The sequence below is a fragment of the Mesocricetus auratus genome, unplaced genomic scaffold, assembly GCF_017639785.1.
Source record: "Mesocricetus auratus isolate SY011 unplaced genomic scaffold, BCM_Maur_2.0 Super-Scaffold_100676, whole genome shotgun sequence".
Lineage (NCBI taxonomy): Eukaryota > Metazoa > Chordata > Mammalia > Rodentia > Cricetidae > Mesocricetus > Mesocricetus auratus.
Genome location: NW_024429266.1, coordinates 91,034,767 through 91,052,212, shown reverse-complemented (window position 1 = coordinate 91,052,212; position 17,446 = coordinate 91,034,767). Strand labels below are relative to the sequence as shown.

General features: G+C 46.4%; 1 long non-coding RNA gene across 1 annotated transcript; it reads left to right on the top strand.

Moving 5' to 3' along the window:
- The first annotated feature begins 8,285 nt into the window (after positions 1-8,285).
- On the top strand, positions 8,286-16,689 carry LOC121136758. The gene is made up of 3 exons (XR_005873874.1): positions 8,286-8,357; positions 9,394-9,653; positions 16,166-16,689. It is a non-coding gene; the product is annotated as an uncharacterized LOC121136758 (long non-coding RNA).
- The last annotated feature ends 757 nt before the right edge of the window (positions 16,690-17,446 follow it).

The window sequence follows — 17,446 nt, the reverse complement described above, 5'->3', positions numbered from 1 at the left end:
TTCTCTCTAATGGTTTAAGTTGGCAGCTTTCATAAGAGTAGAGTTTTACAGCTTTACCCCTGTTAAGTTTAATACTTAGAACTTGGAGTTGAAATTTTCATTCAAGGCCCTTTAGCATCAAAATAAAACTTCAAACCATAAATGCAGCCCACAGATAAAGAACCCCACTGTCCTGATTCTTTTATAGTGCACCATGACAGAATGTTAGTTTTTTTTATTATCATTATTGTATGGCTTAGTTTAGCCAAGTAACTAAAGTTTAACCGAGTGAACAAAGACAAAGAAGCCAGACATATATTACTGTGACCCTGCATAGACCTTTGGAATTTATACACCTTATTGTCAAATATACCATATTTATCAAACACATGTTGTTACTTATCCAAATCCTTTAGAAGCCTGGTGTTAAACAGTTAGCAAAGACATAAGTAGTCAGGTGCCAATCTCTCAGTCAGTTTTTGCTAATCTGAGTAGACCTTTATGACCTTAAATTTTATCACCTACACAAAAATCAAAAACAATCCAAAAATATTTGGAGGCTTGCTTTTAGTCTGAAAAGGAGATATAATGACAGCTGGAGAACTCAGTAGGACTAAGAAGTTTTATAGGCACCGCCTCAGCTGGTTTATACTGTGTGGTCATCTTAAGATGGTGAAGTCACGTGGCATGGACCCTTTAACCCTAGCAAAGATGGCTGTCAACCATGCGGTTGTTATTTAAAATATCTCATTTTTTTGTAGATCTGTTTTTTTTAAACAAGAGTTGAATCCAAGCTACATATACAGTATATTCTAAACAAGAGTGCAATCACATATATAGCAAGGTATAGCAAATTAAGATTATCCATGTCCAGAGTTTTAATTATAAGCCTTTTGTTATGTTTAAAGCACAGACTTTATAGATTTTTTAAAACCATATCCAATGAACTTACAAATCCTGAGAGAGTTTACAGTATAGTCTTAAGGGATTTTTTTGAGAGCAGAGCATAGAGAGCAGAGATAAAAGTTTGAGAGTGTCAAGTAGAATCTTCGAGACTTTCAGAAGCTCAGAGCAGAACAAGTTTATATATGAGAGATCTGGGGATCATTTGTGCAGTGGCAGAAGTTGTTATCATGTGAGAGAATTTGGAAATGGAAAATGCCAATTGTTGGCTATTGATCTGTGCTGAGGCCAAGCCATTATAGTATCCCATACGGGCTCAGGGTTAGAGAAGCTGAAGAAGGAGATCCACACGAGAGTGGGGGAGCCTCGGAGGGCTTAAAGAGTCAGAGTGGGCAGCTCTTTGGGGTAGAGGAAGCCTTAGGAAGGCAGCACGGGGCAGAAGTTGTAGGACTGCAGGCATGAGCTGAGAGGCAGTGTAGTAGATTCTAGGTGGGACTGTAGTCCCCTCAGGGGAGGCGAGAGAAAGTTGCTGATCTGAGGTGGATAAAGTGTCTTTGTGACAAGAATTTCCTTCCTGGGCAACCCCAAGCAGAATGGAAAGCTTGTCAAAATCTTCCAAGTCAGAGGAAGGGTATCCCTTGTCCTCGTGACTGGAGCCCACTGGGGTGAGAGTAGCTTCCTGGCACACCACTGTGGCTTTTGCAGCACTAGCAGACAAAGCAGGCAGACCAGGGTGACTTATCCAGTAGAGAGAGATGAGAGAGCGTGGGAAAGGGGGAGGGTAAATGTGTTTGGTAGAGATACCCACATGAGTGTAGCAGGCCAGACCTGAGATTTGTGAGTACCCAGGTGGATGCCTTGGGAAGGTTTAGAAGGCTCTCAGAGCCAGAAAGACGCTTGTGGCATAGACAAGGAAACTAAAGCACGGCGGAGGAGTAGCTGAGAAGGCAGAGTGCAGAATTTAGGGCCAAATTTAATGGGTGGCCAGTACCAGCAGAAATAAATGACCTCTCTGTACAAATCTTAGGAAAGTCAAATCAGCAGCTTGGTTCAGACAGGCCTAGACCCTTGAAAGGGAGCTCATGTATGTCAATCCCAGGTTTTGGTACCATATGAATGAGAAAAATAAATTAAAAAGGAAGGCATGGTGCAGGAGAAGGTTTATTATGGATAAAAGGGAAAGCACAGCCAGAGGCAGGGACATCTGGGAGAGTCCAGAGTTGACATGACCCTGAGCTGGGCCATGTAAGGAGAGGGGAAGAGAACCAGAAGAGTAAAGGTTTAAACAAAACAGGCCAGGTTACATAAGGGAGGACAGCTGGGGGAAGGGCAATCCAGCCCCTCTGCTGGAAAAGTTTGAGGTGGGGGAGGGGTATGCCAGTCAGAAGGACTCTATAACAGGAACCAAGGGATGCTCAGAGAACCTGGAGGCTGGATCCACTGAAATATCTTAAATAGACACCTCAACCAATTTGTCCTGGGCTCGAGCCCTATCGTGAATGATTCTCAGTTCAGTCAAGTTGACTGACCATTACCCATCACGTGAGAGTCCTAACTGGATCATCCCATTCATTATTTCACAGGACTCTGGCGCCTCGTTGGAAGACGTCATAAAGGACACATTTGGTTCCTGGCCCTTTCCCCCTTGGTGTCCCTTCTCATCGTCTGCTAGCTGCCATGGGAGACACAGCTTTGCTCTGTCATACTGCTTATCATACAGTTGTCCCTTGTCACAGGCCCACGGTGATGGGACCAAAGACCACAGTCTTAAACCCATGAAACACAAGGCAAAATAAGTCTTCCCTCAGTCACATTCATTTCCCCAGGTAACATGTCACAAAGTTGGAAAGAATACAAATCCTCTCTAAACACTTGGGAGCCAGCTTCTAAGGCCCCCCACGGGTCCCCTGCCCCCAATATTCACAAGCTGGTGTCATCATTCCCACGTTGTACCGCAGTCCTTTCTATGTCTTGTGTCAGTAGAGCAAAAGCAACGGTTTCTCACGTCCAAGACTTTTGGAAATGGTGGTGTGTGGTAGAATATCACTTTAACTGTGAAAGGTGTGTTGCATTTGTTTCTGCTGCCTTTGTTGACAATGTGAAGATGTGTTACATTTGTCTGTTTGTGCTGCATTTGTTTAATTACAAAAAGTTGTGTTGCTGTTTCACCTTGCCTGCCTAAGGCACCTGATTGGTCTAATAAAAAGTTGAATGACCAATAGCTAGACAGGAGAGGAATAGGCAGTGCTGGTGGGCAGGGAAAATAAGTAGGAGGAGAACCCTAGGCAAAAGAAGAACAAGAGAGAAGGAGGGGGAAAGAGAGGGACATGCCCCGGGCCAGAAGCCAGGCATCTGCCAGCCAGACATGGAGAAGCATCAAAAGTAGGGCAACACAGAAAGGTAAAAAGCCCAGAGGCAAACTGTACATAAAGAGAAACCGATTGAAATAAGAGCTAAGATATCACCGGGCACTTGGAACTAATAACAAGTCTCCATATAATGACTTTGGAGCTGGTTGGTAGACTAAAAGGAAGCCTGCTATCGTGGTGAGACATCTCTTGGTAGGCTGACGGCCATTTTGGAAGAAGCCCGGTGTTTTCATGAAAACAAGGCACAGAAAAAAAAATCAGCTACCAAAAGCAGACGGTGTGGAGAGACTGGAGAAAGAAGCAAACAGGTCCAGAACATCACAGAGTGCAAGTATGAAGGATTACAGACAGAGTTAAGTCTTAGGTGGCATCCAGACATAAGGCATCAATGAAACAGAAGCTATGGTGACTCACCCACAGTCCTGGCAATAAAATAAGCACAATGGTATAACTGATAACTAGATCTATTATGATGGGGATGAAGCTGTTAACAGTCACTTGACAACGGAGGAAGAATCTGGATGTCACTCCTCTGAACCAGCTGCCATGTCTTGGGTGCAGGAGGGGTCAAAGGTTGACTGGGTTTGGTCCTCTTCAGCAGTCTGCTTTGTGAGTTGCCATGCTTAGGTAGAACTATTTCGTGTTTCCTCCCCTCTCTTTCTTTCAGGTGCTATGTGTGTTTTTTTCTAGTGCTTTGGGCTTCCTTACTCTTTCCCTAATAACCCCCATTCCCAACTTGAGGCTGTCTACTACCATGTGGTTGACCACCACGGTAACTGAATTCAAACTGCATGTTTTTCCCCCCTTATCTTCTTTATTCTTCTCTTCTTGGCAGCTCCTGAGATTTAAGCTTACCTGTCATGAAGTTTTCCTTTTCTATTTATGTTTTTAGATTTAATTTTATGTGTATGAGTACATTTCAGGCATGTGTGTCTGTGCACCAGGTACATGACATCAGAAAAGGGTTCAAAGGGGATGTCAGTTCCCTTGAGACTGGGCTTGCGGACAACTGCATGCCTCCACATGGGTGTTCCTCTGGAAGAGCAGTCAGTGGTCTTAATCACTGAGCCAACTTTCCAACCCCATCTTATTCTTTTAAATGTTAATTATTATACCCAGTTCGTGGGACCCCAAAAAGACCACCACCAAGGAGGCAACTCACCAAATGCAAACATAAAGTTTTCTTTATTAGCAAGCTGCTGCAAGAACCCCACACACACACACACTCAGGAGAAAGCAGAATATGGCATACAACTAAGGGGGGGTTAAAAGGAAAGTTCAAAAGCCTGAAAGTTTCAAGATTATGAAGCTTCCATGGTTGCATAGGATAAAGCAATAACTGCAGTTAAGCAGGATAATGTAGGGGAAATAAGTTTGTTAATTATCTCCTGGGCCAGGAATTTTTACAACCATGAGTTGGTAGCTATCTGGTCTTCTTTAGGACAGAGAAATGTTGACACAGATGGGGTGTGTTATCTGGTCTCAGGCCTCTGATTACATACCCAGTCTTTTGTTTAGCCTTATCTGTCAGGCTGCCATTGAGAGCTCAGAGGAGCTTGAAAGTTTTCTTTTTCCTATATGGGCTTTGAAGTCTAAGTTTTTAGACTTTTATTAATTTTTCCTATTTCACAAATAAAATTTCCCTTGAATCTTGTGTCCTTTTCTTAATGAGACTAAGAACCATGAGAGGTACCCCAGTTTCCCCAGTACCATATGGTGACTCAAATGAGACTCACCCTAATTTCCATTAACAAAACCAGTTACAACCAGCCGACATAGAACAGTCATAGCAGACTATCTTAATGTTTCTGTTTATCCTGTGGGACTTGGATCGCCAGGGTCACCTGGCAGGCAAAATAACAATCACAAACTGAAATGGGTGCAGTCAGGTCAAGCTGAATCCCACAACAGTCACGCCACAAGAATGCACGTGTCACCTATGGAGAGTTCTAAGAGGTAAGGGACTCTGACTCTCGAGTACCTGTATCTGGCATTAGGAACAATCTGGAACCTCCACAGTTGATCTATCCTGTGATTCCAGCCCAGATGAAAGTATGACTGCATCCTTGTGAGGACACACCAGAAGCCCTTCTGAGAACCTCCCAGATTTCCAATCATCAGAAACTGTTGGAAATGGTGTAGATATCCTGGTTTCTCCCTCTCTCCAGGTCCTGGGCAACCTGGCCCTGTTCCTTCTCCCGACTCCTCTCCTTCTCCCACCCTGGCAGCTTCTCCTCAGTACCCGCTGTCACTGTCACTCTGTGCCAGCCCTCTCCTGGACCTGTGCCTTCTCCTTAGGGAAACTTTCCTGGTCACAGGGCCTCTCTAATCCTCGGGTTCTCTCCCTGCCCCAGATAGCTCTTCTCTGGGTGACATCCCCACTCTCCTGGATCTATCTTTAACAGCTCAAAGGCTGTCAAAGGTTGCATGGCTATATATGTCAAGCATGCATTAAGTGGCTACATAAAGACTCTGCATGCAGAGCTGGGCCAAAGGCAGCTCCATGACTCCAGGTTCAATGGCACCAACTGCTGAACCTGGCTCTAAACTGTGCCCTTCCCCTTTTTAAGCAGGCGCCTCTGGCATGTTCTCTCCATTTCCACTCCCGAAGGGTTAACACCTACTCCCCCTCTTTGCTCCCTTTCCCAATAAACTCCATGTGGATGTCCTGAGTTTGGTGGATTGTGTTTCACTACCCAAAGTTGCAGCAAAGAATAGCATGGTAAGTATGTTAACTGTTGGAGTCATGGAACAAGAGGCGAGGAATGCAAGCCCTTTGCCGCACTGCACGGTGCCCATGGGAGGCGTGTCTTCCCCCTCACTGTAACTCAGTGTTATGTCAGTCACAAGAGCGCTTTACAAGAATGGAGTATAAAACCATCTTTAGAGCCCAGTACTGGTTGGCTTTGACGCTGGATTATCGTGAAGCAAGCAGACGGCTGTAGTCACATGGTACCACATTTCTCTTGGCAATTTCCCCAAATCCAGGTGGTAGAGTATTGCACACACCAAGCACTAGGGAAAGTCCAACTAATCTGAAGACCCCAAAGTCTTGGTGATACAATTTTACAGGGACAATATTTTATGCTAGCAAACAGAGGATGAAAAAATTCTGAGCCTTGACCCTTCTTCGGGTTCTTAGTTCTTTGAAATTAAACCCGTACGGAAGCAGGAAGCACTTTCCAGCCACCCATCTGTCCTTCATTTTTCTCCTGCTCATCTAGGGGCCGTCTCTCTGTCATTGGTCATCAACACTAGCACTTGTACCACTTAAGGAAATCTTAATAATCACATTAATGTTTTTCATATTCTGTATGTTCTCATTATTTCTTCCCAGAGGGCCTATGGTACTGTTCCAAAAAGTGAAGAGAGCATTTCAATTGATTTACTGTGTGAAAATGATAAATCACTGTGCACCTCCCGTTGAGTAAGTATGTTAGAATGTATCTATTTTAAAGACAACCCATTTCTTTTACATATTAAGCTTTACAGTCAAATGTGGTTTTCTTTCTCAGTAATGGCACAGGTTTTAATAATGTATTTATCTGTAATGGAAAGCGTGATTTCATCTCCCGGCGTATGGCTTAAGGCAGCAGGCAGTCCAAATCAGCTTCTGAACATTTTGTCACCATTGCATTGAATCCGGCAGTATTGTTTCCCTGCCTCTGGGTCGCCCTTCACGTCATTTCACAGGAAATGAAAACGCAGGTACCTCCCTGTAACTCTGAGATGGCCCCACTGTCGGCCGCTCTGATTTATTTAGACTCTGCATCTCTGTAACATTTTCCATTTTCTAATACAACTTCAAAATCAGCCTACATTATTTGAACATCAGATACTGTTCCACTGTGACAAATCTCTTCCTACACCCCAACAGGATTTCAGTTAAAGTGACCATAGGCCACTATGTGATGGCCAGCAGAGGCCCCACCTTATCACACACTGGAACAGAGTTATTCAGCTCCTTAATAATAGAGAGGGGTCGCCTTTGTATACATTGGTAAGCTTACTAATAACTCACCGAAAGCATTCAAGACAATCTCACACTCAACTTTCCCCATCACATTTTATCCAGTGTTCTCACCGTCTTGATAAGAACGCTGTAATTTCCTAGTTAACAAATGTTCCATTTTCATTTCTTTGTCATAATACATATAATTACACATGAACATGAAATATTAGCAAGGATAGTGTTCACTGTCTCTGTTAATTCCACCTGTATTTAAAGAAGATGGGTAAGGCCAATAATCTCAATTGAAGCCTCTGTCCTAGAGCCTTTTCCTCTTGCTTAACTTGTCTCATTTTTAGGAGATGTGAGAACAACCCAAACGGTTTGTTCTGTCGCCTGTACTTCAAGCATCACTGGAGGCAAAGACACACCAAGTGGACATACTGCTTCCTATTCCTCTAAGAGCAGCTAAATATTCTGGGTATTAAACATAAAACAAACACATGGAGGCACTAAAAATTAAAAACCACACTGCAGTTTGGGGCCTTACAGCCCCAAAGTTGAGTCCCCTAAAAGTCTGGCTGCAAACCTCCTAAGCTGGTAGATGCAGGGGAAGCTGGTGATCTGGTGATTACCAAACGACACAAACGAGAAAGAACACATGCAGTCTCTTGTACCAAGGACTAAGAAGTATTAAGACAAAAAATAATAGTAAGGCGGGAGCTATGTACACCTGTAATCTTAGCAGTGGATTGTGGGACAAGAATTGTAAGCATTCCCAGCTTGGATGGAAAGGTCTCCCATAGCTGGGAGCCAAGGGTTACCACAAAGTCACACTACACAACAAACCTCACAGGAGCGATTTAATGGGAGGGGGAAAATAGGACATCAGGGAACTGAACAGGATACAGAGCTTATAGAGTTTCCTGGGAAGGGCGTGGAGCTGTTCAGGGCGGGGCTTTCCAGGGTAGAGATGCGTGGGATTTCACGTCCAGAGATTGAGTTTTCTGCTCTGTATGGTGGGGGCAGGGTCCAGCAGTTAGGGCGGTTCTGTGGCCGGAACCTGGCAGTTAGAGGCCCTCGGAGGAGGGGCTTACATGAATCGTATCAGGAGTGTGTGAGGTCAGTTTGGGCTACCACGCTGACTTCCAGGACAGGTAAGGCATCGTCTCGAAATCAATCCAAAACTTAAATTAAAAAAAAAAAAAAAAACAGGAGTGGTGGCGCACACCTTTGAGGCCAGCCTGGTCTATGTAGCAAGTTCCAGGACTGCCTGAACTAACTGCATAGAGAGTACAGAGACCCTGGCTTAAAAGCGAAACCACAGATGAAGAAAAGAAAACCTTTAGACAATAACCACGCCCCTGTCTGCCGATGCCGGAGACAGGCAGACAGACGTTTCTCCTCACCCTCACTGGTTGATGTTTTCTTGGGCTTTGAGAGTCATTCATACCATGGTCCCTTAGGTTTAGGACACTGGTTTGTGTCTCCTTTTGCTCCCATCAGCATGGCCGCCTAAGAGATTGCTAACAGCCTGTCCGCTTGTGTTCGTTGACTTAAGGGAAGCTAGCAACTCCTTCCCCAAATGTTTTGCATTTGAGGTTGTATTTTTTTCCTTGAGTGAAGGGAATTAGTGCCTAGTGATGTTTCAAGACCAAGAAAGGCTGGAACGTTGAGAAGTCACAGCTGTGTAGTACTTCCAAGACACTTTTAGCAAGAAGCGAATGAGAAGTAACACTTCTTAGGTGGCCTGTATTCAATAAGAAAACATTATCCCATGGCACACAACAGGTTACAAAAACCTACAGCTGCTTCCTCTCAACTTTTGGCAGCTTTCAAAAGCAAGATGAAGTCAAAGTCCAAACAAACATCTTAATGTTTTCCTGACTCTATGTGCATGCCTAACTCTAAAATTGAGTGGTAACTGTGGGTGTGGTCAATTTTAAATCCTTGGAGGTCTGAGGCTGTGTGTGTTATTCATCCTTAGTGGCCCTTGGGTTCCTAGCATAAGACCTCAAATATGGAAATTATCCATCAGTTGCTATCGATCGGAATTTATTTAAACCGTTACAATATGGAATCACTAGCCTACAAGTGGGGGCAATTAAGAACTAGACAGCAGATATCCTTGAGAGAGAGGATGTACTTGTCTAAATTCATCCTGTCATTTGTTCATGCAACTTTTTTTTACAGGTCATCGGCCCTGCTAAGAAGTCAGCCCCACACTGCTGCCACTGTCCTTCCTGTACCTGTCACACCCTTGTCTGGTTGTGGCACACCCAACCAGAGAAGACTGTTCAGCCAGCAACTGCCCCAGGTGCTCAGGATCCCAGTGCTGTCCCGAACCTTTCTCAGGACGAGCTTTTAAGCACAGAAACCATACCCTGGGTTGACATACTTGGGTTAGCAAGGGCAGCTGGCCAGACGCAGAACTACAGAAGCCTAAAAGCAAGGTTAGTACATTTAGAGACTTTCCCAGAACACGGACTTTGATGGATTAGGTCTTCGTTTTCGTTTTGGCAGGTGGTGCTGCCTACGTGCTGAGTTCTATGGCCTGACTGCACTTCCATCATAGAGTCAATTGTGCTGAAGCCTGGGGTCCTGTTACAGTGGATGAGTGTCTTCCACAACACAGAAAATCACTGTGGGTAGAGCTACCCCTAGCAAAGCCCAGACAGAATGAGGTGTGAGAAAATATGCAAATAGTTCCGACACATTGTGATTAGCTTTAAAAATCACTTTCAAGGGCCACCTAACCTGGATAGGAAACCCCAGAGGGTTTTCTGGTCCCCCAGAAACTAGAATGGAAGAGAGGAAGAAGAGTGGAGGAAGAATGGGCCAGGGAGGATGCTCTATTAGCCAGAGCCTGAGGTTGGGGGTTGGAGGGGAGTTCAGTTTAGAGAGAGGACAGAGAGCCGGGCAGTCTGCTCTAGAGCTGAGGTGGGCCTGTGTCCCCACCCACTATAGCATGGAACTCAGGGTGCAGGGTGTAACCCCACCTACTACAGCATGGAGCACAGGGTGCAGGGTGTAACCCCACCACTACAGCATGGAGCACAGGGTGCAGGGTGTAACCCCACCGCTACAGCATGGAGCACAGGGTGCAGGGTGTAACCCCACCGCTACAGCATGGAGCACAGGGTGCAGGGTGTAACCCCACCGCTACAGCATGGAACTCAGGGTGCAGGGTGTAACCCCACCGCTACAGCATGGAGCACAGGGTACAGGGTGTAACCCCACCGCTACAGCATGGAGCACAGGGTGCAGGGTGTAACCCCACCGCTACAGCTTGGAACTCAGGGTGCAGGGTGTAACCCCACCGCTACAGCTTGGAACTCAGGGTGCAGGGTGTAACCCCACCGCTACAGCTTGGAACTCAGGGTGCAGGGTGTAACCCCACCGCTACAGCTTGGAACTCAGGGTGCAGGGTGTAACCCCACTGCTACAGCATGGAACTCAGGGTGCAGGGTGTAACCCCACTGCTACAGCATAGAGCACAGGGTGCAGGGTGTAACCCCACCGCTACAGCATGAAGTTCAGGGTGCAGGGTGTGCTCCCCACCCACTACACTACAGACTACAGGACGACCACACTGGAGCCCAGGAGACTGCTTGAGAGCTGTGGGCTGCGGGAGCACAAGCATCTCCTTTCAAAAAGCCGCAGAAGCAGCTGCTGAAGAAGGAACACCAAGATCTGAGTGGCTGGTGTCAATCACGTGATGTGGAAAGGAAGTGGGGAAGACCCCAAGAGCCTCACAGAGATGCACGGTTATGGGGCTGGGCTACCCACCAAAGGAAGGGAAGAGATGAAAAGGCGGCCGCAAGCACCATCCAGGTGAAGATTCTATCCACAGCCATCTCTAGTCCCAGCACGAGGTTAACCCGGAGTGTGCGCTTTTCCACAACGAGTGCTTAGCGGAGCCACTGGGAAGTGTTTCAGAATATCTCAGAATTATGCATCGGAGAGGCTGCCTCTTGGCATTTAGCAGTGCCGCTCTCAGAGATGCTCTTTCGTTGTCCTTTTTCACGGGTCTTCAGGACCTCTGGGTGCAGCTCACTCTGAACAGTGTGAAAACACCAAAATCAAGCGCCAAAGAGAAAACAAGAGCCATAGCTAGGCGCCACCTCTCACTCCTCCCAGCTGTTCCAGGCCTGCAGCATCCCCGGGGAAGACGGGCTGAAAGAGAGACTGAGGTCTAGAACATTCACAAGCCACAGATAAATTACTCACTAAGCATCCTACTTCGAAAGAATAGCTAATCTCAGTTTCAAGGTCCTCGGAATGCCCTTGTTTGGGTCAGGATAGTTGGTAAGTTTACGAACTCATCTTCCTGATGGGACAGAAACCCTTAAGAAAGCAATTGAAGAGAAGTTTTACAATAGCTTGCAGTTTGAGGGCACACAGTCCATCACGGCAGGGAAGGCATAGCACGGGTGGCTTCGTAGCAAAGGGAGCACTTGGCAGCTGAGGGCTCACATCCAGGCGAGCATGAAGCACAGCCATCCAGAAGCAGGGTAGCCTCAAGACGCACAGCCCAGGGTGATGACCCGTCTCCTTCCAACTAGAGCCCCTCTCTGCAACCTCCCCAGACAGCGATGCCGGCCGCGTGCCCTGTATTCAAACACGGGAATCTTCCGTTGGGGTCATTCACGTCTGACCGTCAAAGAACTCATTGGACGAGATGATCAATGTTTCAAACAGAGGTGGCGCCAGCCAGTCAGAAGGAGTGCTTAATGAACTCACACCCTGCCTGTGGTGAAAAGACTGTGAACATAGATCCACTGCTAGAAAGGGAACAAAGAAAGAGTCCCCTTGTGCATGAAGCTCGCATTTCTCAGCCACTCCTCCTTCCCATCTCTGGCCGAGAACTGTACTCTGACCTCCTAAGTCAGCGTCTCCACCATGCCCTCGCTCCCCGTGGCCTCTTGTCTGCTCACAGGCGAAGTACTGGAATCTCTCTCTCTCGCTCTCTCTCTCTCTCTCTCTCTCTCTCTCTCTCTCTCTCTCTCTCTCTCTCTCTCTCTCTCTTTCCCCCCTCTCTCTTTCCCCCCTCTCTCTTTCCCCCTCTCCCTCTCCCTCTCCCCTCTCCCTCTGCATCATTGATTTTCCTTTCACCGCTGAGCCACTGTTAATATGCATAAATTCACCAAAGATGGGAGTGTGGGCATTCAACCCTGACACAGGCAGTCATGGGCTGGATGGTCTGTTGATAATAAAGCAACTCAAAGTCAGTCCACGTTTGATTAGCACCAGGTGCTTTTGATTCTAAGCAACACCCACGATAAAATGTTCACCACCCCCTCCTTGATCTCCTCCTCGTCATCCACTCTAAACGGTTGCTGAACTTACTATAGACTTTTAATAGCTCACGTAAAATTCAAACAAGTGTATCCTCTTAGCATTTAGTAAATGTTGTGTTTACATGTGTTTATATGGAGAAACCCCAGGTACCAGCTAGACCCCAATACCCAATGACTCAAGTACACATGTTCACTCGAGGAGTCTGGCTCACATATCCTCATTATGGTTTTTCTGCTTCTCTTTGACATTACATATCCTTGGATTTAAACCATGGATTTCTAATAAAACAGTCATTGCAAACATGATGTGATAGAGCTTAGGGGACATCAATTTTGCCATTCTCCGTGACTTCATGGAGTATTTGCTCACATTTTATAAATTTGTGAATTGCAAAAGATATTTTTGTTTGTTAGATTTTGTTTGGTCACTTTATACATTACTTATTATAGTGATAATATTTTTGCACCTTCTGAGGCTCTAGGGATTCCCCCTGTCTCTGCCTTCTGATTGTTGGGATTGCAGGTGTGTCCTGGAATTGTAGGTGTGTGCTGGGCTTGAAGGTGTGTTCTGGGATTGCAGGTGTGGGCTTGGCTTTCAGGTATGGGCTTCAATTGAAGGTGTGTGCTGGGCTTGCAGGTCTATACTGGGATTGCAGGTATGTACTGGGATTACAGGTATGTATTGGCATTGAGGGTGTGTACTGAAATTACAGATGGACTGCTGTCTAGCTTTATACATGGATCCTGGGGATCCAAACTCTAGTCTTCCCACATACAGGACAAGAATTTTAACCACTGAATGAACTATCTCCCCAACCCCAGTTCTACTATTTTTAAATTAGCTTTTATTCCATTTCAGTAACAAATTGTTTTGCTATACAGCTCAGAAATGACACTAAACTCTTCTATGATTTGTTACCAGTGATGCTATGCTATCCTCAGAGCCTGAGAGTGTCACATCACACCCTACATGTGAGCTGCTGACCTCAGCCACTGGACTACACATGTATATGCATGCCTAAGAGTTGAGGGCCAACCAGCCTTTTCTCTGCAGATAGAAGTCAGAAAGCTCAAAGAGCAACAGGGTCACACTTGGTTCACATCTAGTCTGATCTCAGTAGACTCTGTGGCCAGCCCTGCCTTCTGTGGCAGAGGTGTTACCACAGATACCACCATCACACTTGATGCCACCTGTCCTACTTTGCTTTCTGTGACTGTGATAAACATCGTGGCCAATAGCAACTCGGAGTGGAATAGCTTCATTTGCTCTTACAGTTCCTTCACTGAGAAGGAAGTCAGGGCAGGAACTGAAGGCAGGAACCTGGAGGCAGGAGCTGATGCAGAGCGGTGATACTTACTGGCTCACTCCCCAAGGCATGCTCAGCCTGCTTTCTTATACCAAGACAACCTAGCCCGGGGTGGCCCCACCCACAATAGACCTCCAGTATCAACCATTAATCAAGAAACTATTCCACAGATTTGCCTACTGGTCAATCTGGAGAGGCATTCCTCAACTGAGGTTCTCTCTTCCAAGATAACTCCTAAAATCAAGCTGCAACAGACCTGAAAACTTCATCATCTAACTTTCCTATCAATGGAAAGTTCAATGATGCAAGCCACTAGGGGGAAAAAGCCATCGATGTTATTACTCAGCAATGAGCCTTGCATGCTGTAGTATTAAGTGTCAGGCAAGTTGTGCTCTCTGGTGCAATAGTGACAAGCATTTTATGCTGATAACCGACTGCTTTTGGATTTGGGCACTGAATCACAGGAGGAAATTTATGTCCAACATTGTTAACCTTGTCAAAAGCCCATGACTTAAGAGGTCATAGGCCCTAGGGGGAGTCTATTACTGTTATCTCACTAAACGGAAATGTTATCAAACCACCTTCAAAATAAATATATGTTTATACAATAGATTAGTACTGCCCTCAACTTGGGCCAGAGAAACTTGTCTCTGAAGTGGCCAGCAGTTAATGCCGAGACTCATAACTGGTCGGTGCGCAGAGAATGAGTGACTATTGAATGCTTATCCCACATGGGACATCAGTATCTACATCATCCCTCCAAAGTCTGAGGGAGCACTGCAGAAAGGGTAGTGGGGAGGACTGAAGAGTGAGAGGGAACAGTGTTCTAGACATGCCATGATCACCACACTCATGAAGTCACTATAGCGGTGGTGACAGCCTGCAAAAGATTACACCAAACGGATCAGTCAACAGCCCAGCAGGCGGCACCAATGGGATTCAGCAGGTGGAGCAGGACATGAAGGGGGTAAAAAGATGTTTAGTGGGGGGGGTGATAGCTGAGTGTGGCTATAATCAGGATACATTGTTTACATGAATGAAATTGTCAATGAAAAAATATTCTATTAAAAGAAAATATATCAAACAAATGTAGATTTTCATATTCTGTAAGAAATGGTGTGCATTCTGAAGACTGAAACTCATCAACTGCTTCATCATTACTTTGAATTTAATAACAAAACGCAAAGAAGGTTACTGTAGAACATGACGTGATGTCAACCACCCAAGACTCAGTCAAGGCAAAAAATTAAAAACGAAGTGGGAAACGATGGAAGCAACGGCTAAGCCGATTTTGGAAGCGTAATGACCGCAACATGATGAGCAAGAGTCCACCAGAGTTCTGAAGAAATCTGAGCTGGCTCGCCCCAAGCCCCTAACCTGTGCGCGACACACGGCGTGGGTGCCATGGGCTGGAAGGGGACTTGAACGTTCTCCCGCTCAGCACCAACGACAAACGAGGCAACGACCACAACACGAGCTACAGCAGGAAGATAAAATTCGATAAGAATGAGTAAGTCGGGCTGGAGAGACAGGTCAATAGATAAACACACTTGCTGTGTAAGCCTGGTAACCTAAGTTTAGATTCCCAGAACCCAGTCAGTCAGTCAGTCAGACAGACAGACAGACGCCAGAGGCAGCCATGCAAACACCTCTAAGTCTGGTGCAACCAAAGGCCAGCTAGTAGCTTGGTCTACGCAGTGGCAGAGCAGGAAGCTGAGGGCCAGCATCTGAAAGTTGTCCTCGGCACATTACAACCTGCACACGCCCACACCCGTGAGTGCGCACATACCAACAGCAAAAACAGTAGTTGACTAAGAATAAATCAGTCCATGAGGTTCTGCGCCATGGATTTTTAAGACGCTTCCTATGGCCTTTCCCTCCTATGATGTTAAGTCCCTCCCCCCCTTAGGCACCATCTACCATGCAAACCCCAAGATCAAGACGTCCTTGCCCGATAACCCACGATCTTTGGTGGGCGTGTGCGCTCATTGAGAGAGTACCCTGGCTTCTTAATTTCTGATATGGTGGGAAGAGCCAAACTGTTGCCCCAAGGATCCCTGGGAGCAGGGGAGGCTTAACAGTCAGAAAACACAGCTACCAAGATACGGCAGTGACTTCCTGGGTTACTTCTAACTCCCAGGCCTCGGAGTCAGGATGTCCCTAACCTCAAAGGCGGTAGAGGTACACGGCACCCACTTCTCTTCCCCCACCCCTGCTGTCTGCCTGGCTACCTACACCCCGCAGTCACCTTTTCCACACTGGACAGCACCATTCTCTAGTTGCTCAGGCCAGAAATGTAGGAGTCATCTTTGTTTCCCTTTCTCCTTCCCATTTGACCCACCCCTCTCCTCTCTACAGACCGCTCAGATGTGCTGTGAATCTGTCACCTCCTGATCACCATCGGGGAGCTGTGAGCCAAATGTTTGCTTCGTCCTGGAATTCCTTCAAGCCGTTGAGAGGAAAAGGCTGGGAGGGATGCTCAAAAGAGGTTACTTCCTTTCTGCATCGGCTGTGCCTCTTTATTATGTGATTACATAGTGGAAGGGGGAAAAACACATCCTTCAATTATCTTTAAAGGGACACTGGGGACATCAATCCTGTTCCTAAAGATGGAGCCCCAGAGGACTACCCATCGGACAATGAGACATAAATCTCCATTCTGTATCATTTTACACAGTCTAAGGTATTTTGTTGTAGCCACGGGAACAAATTAAGAAACACTGAGTTATTTCAGCAACCTCACAACCGCAGTGTCTACATGTACGGTCTCCACATCACCGCCCCTGCGGCCTTTTCCTCCGGTTACCGCAACATAAACCTCTGCACATCAATCAACACCTGAAGTTCTGACGACTCCCCAGAAAGCCCTAGCACACCCGCAGCCAGCCCATTCACGACCTCCCAGATCTGCTCCTCCTTCCCCCAGCTCACTAGGGTGTTCCTGACTCCCTGGGATCTGCTCTGTTTGCTAGAGAGGAGCTCGGTTCTGGCGTCTGCGCTCCTGCAGCGCCCTCTGGTGGATTCCTCTACCCTGCAGCATCTGGATCGCTCTTCTAAGATGTCATGGCAACCTCCTTAAGCCACTCTGTGTGGCCTTGGCCGGCTCTATTCTTCTGCATAGCAATAATCACAAGTTGCTGTCTGCTGATTGCCTGATTCCTCCCACGTTATATACCCGTTATATATGGGCAGAATGTCACTGTTGTGTCATTGCTCATCCCAGGTAGCTAAGAAATAGCAAGCACAAGATGGTAACTCCATCAAGATGTCTAATTGCAACGTGTTTTGAGGCCCCTGCGCATGACAACGCACCCCTTCTCGGACTCACAGTGTGGAATGCGCCTTTAGGAATGGCTCGGCTACATTTGCAGGTTTACTCAGGATGTAAAGAATTTTAGAAAGAAAACGCTCAAATGCGCTGTATAAAGGAATGATCATATCCACCCAGGAAGCTCTCTGGGTGTGGGAGAAAACTTTCTAAGGACCAAGAGAACAAAGGCTCGCCACCGAGTCAAGGTAGCATGGAGCTCTTGGCGTGCATGCATTTGCTTGCTCCGACCCTGAGACGCATGAAAAGGGATAGATGAGTTGACTATTTTACAAGTTTTTTTTAAGTAGGAGTATTTAGCATTTAAGTGA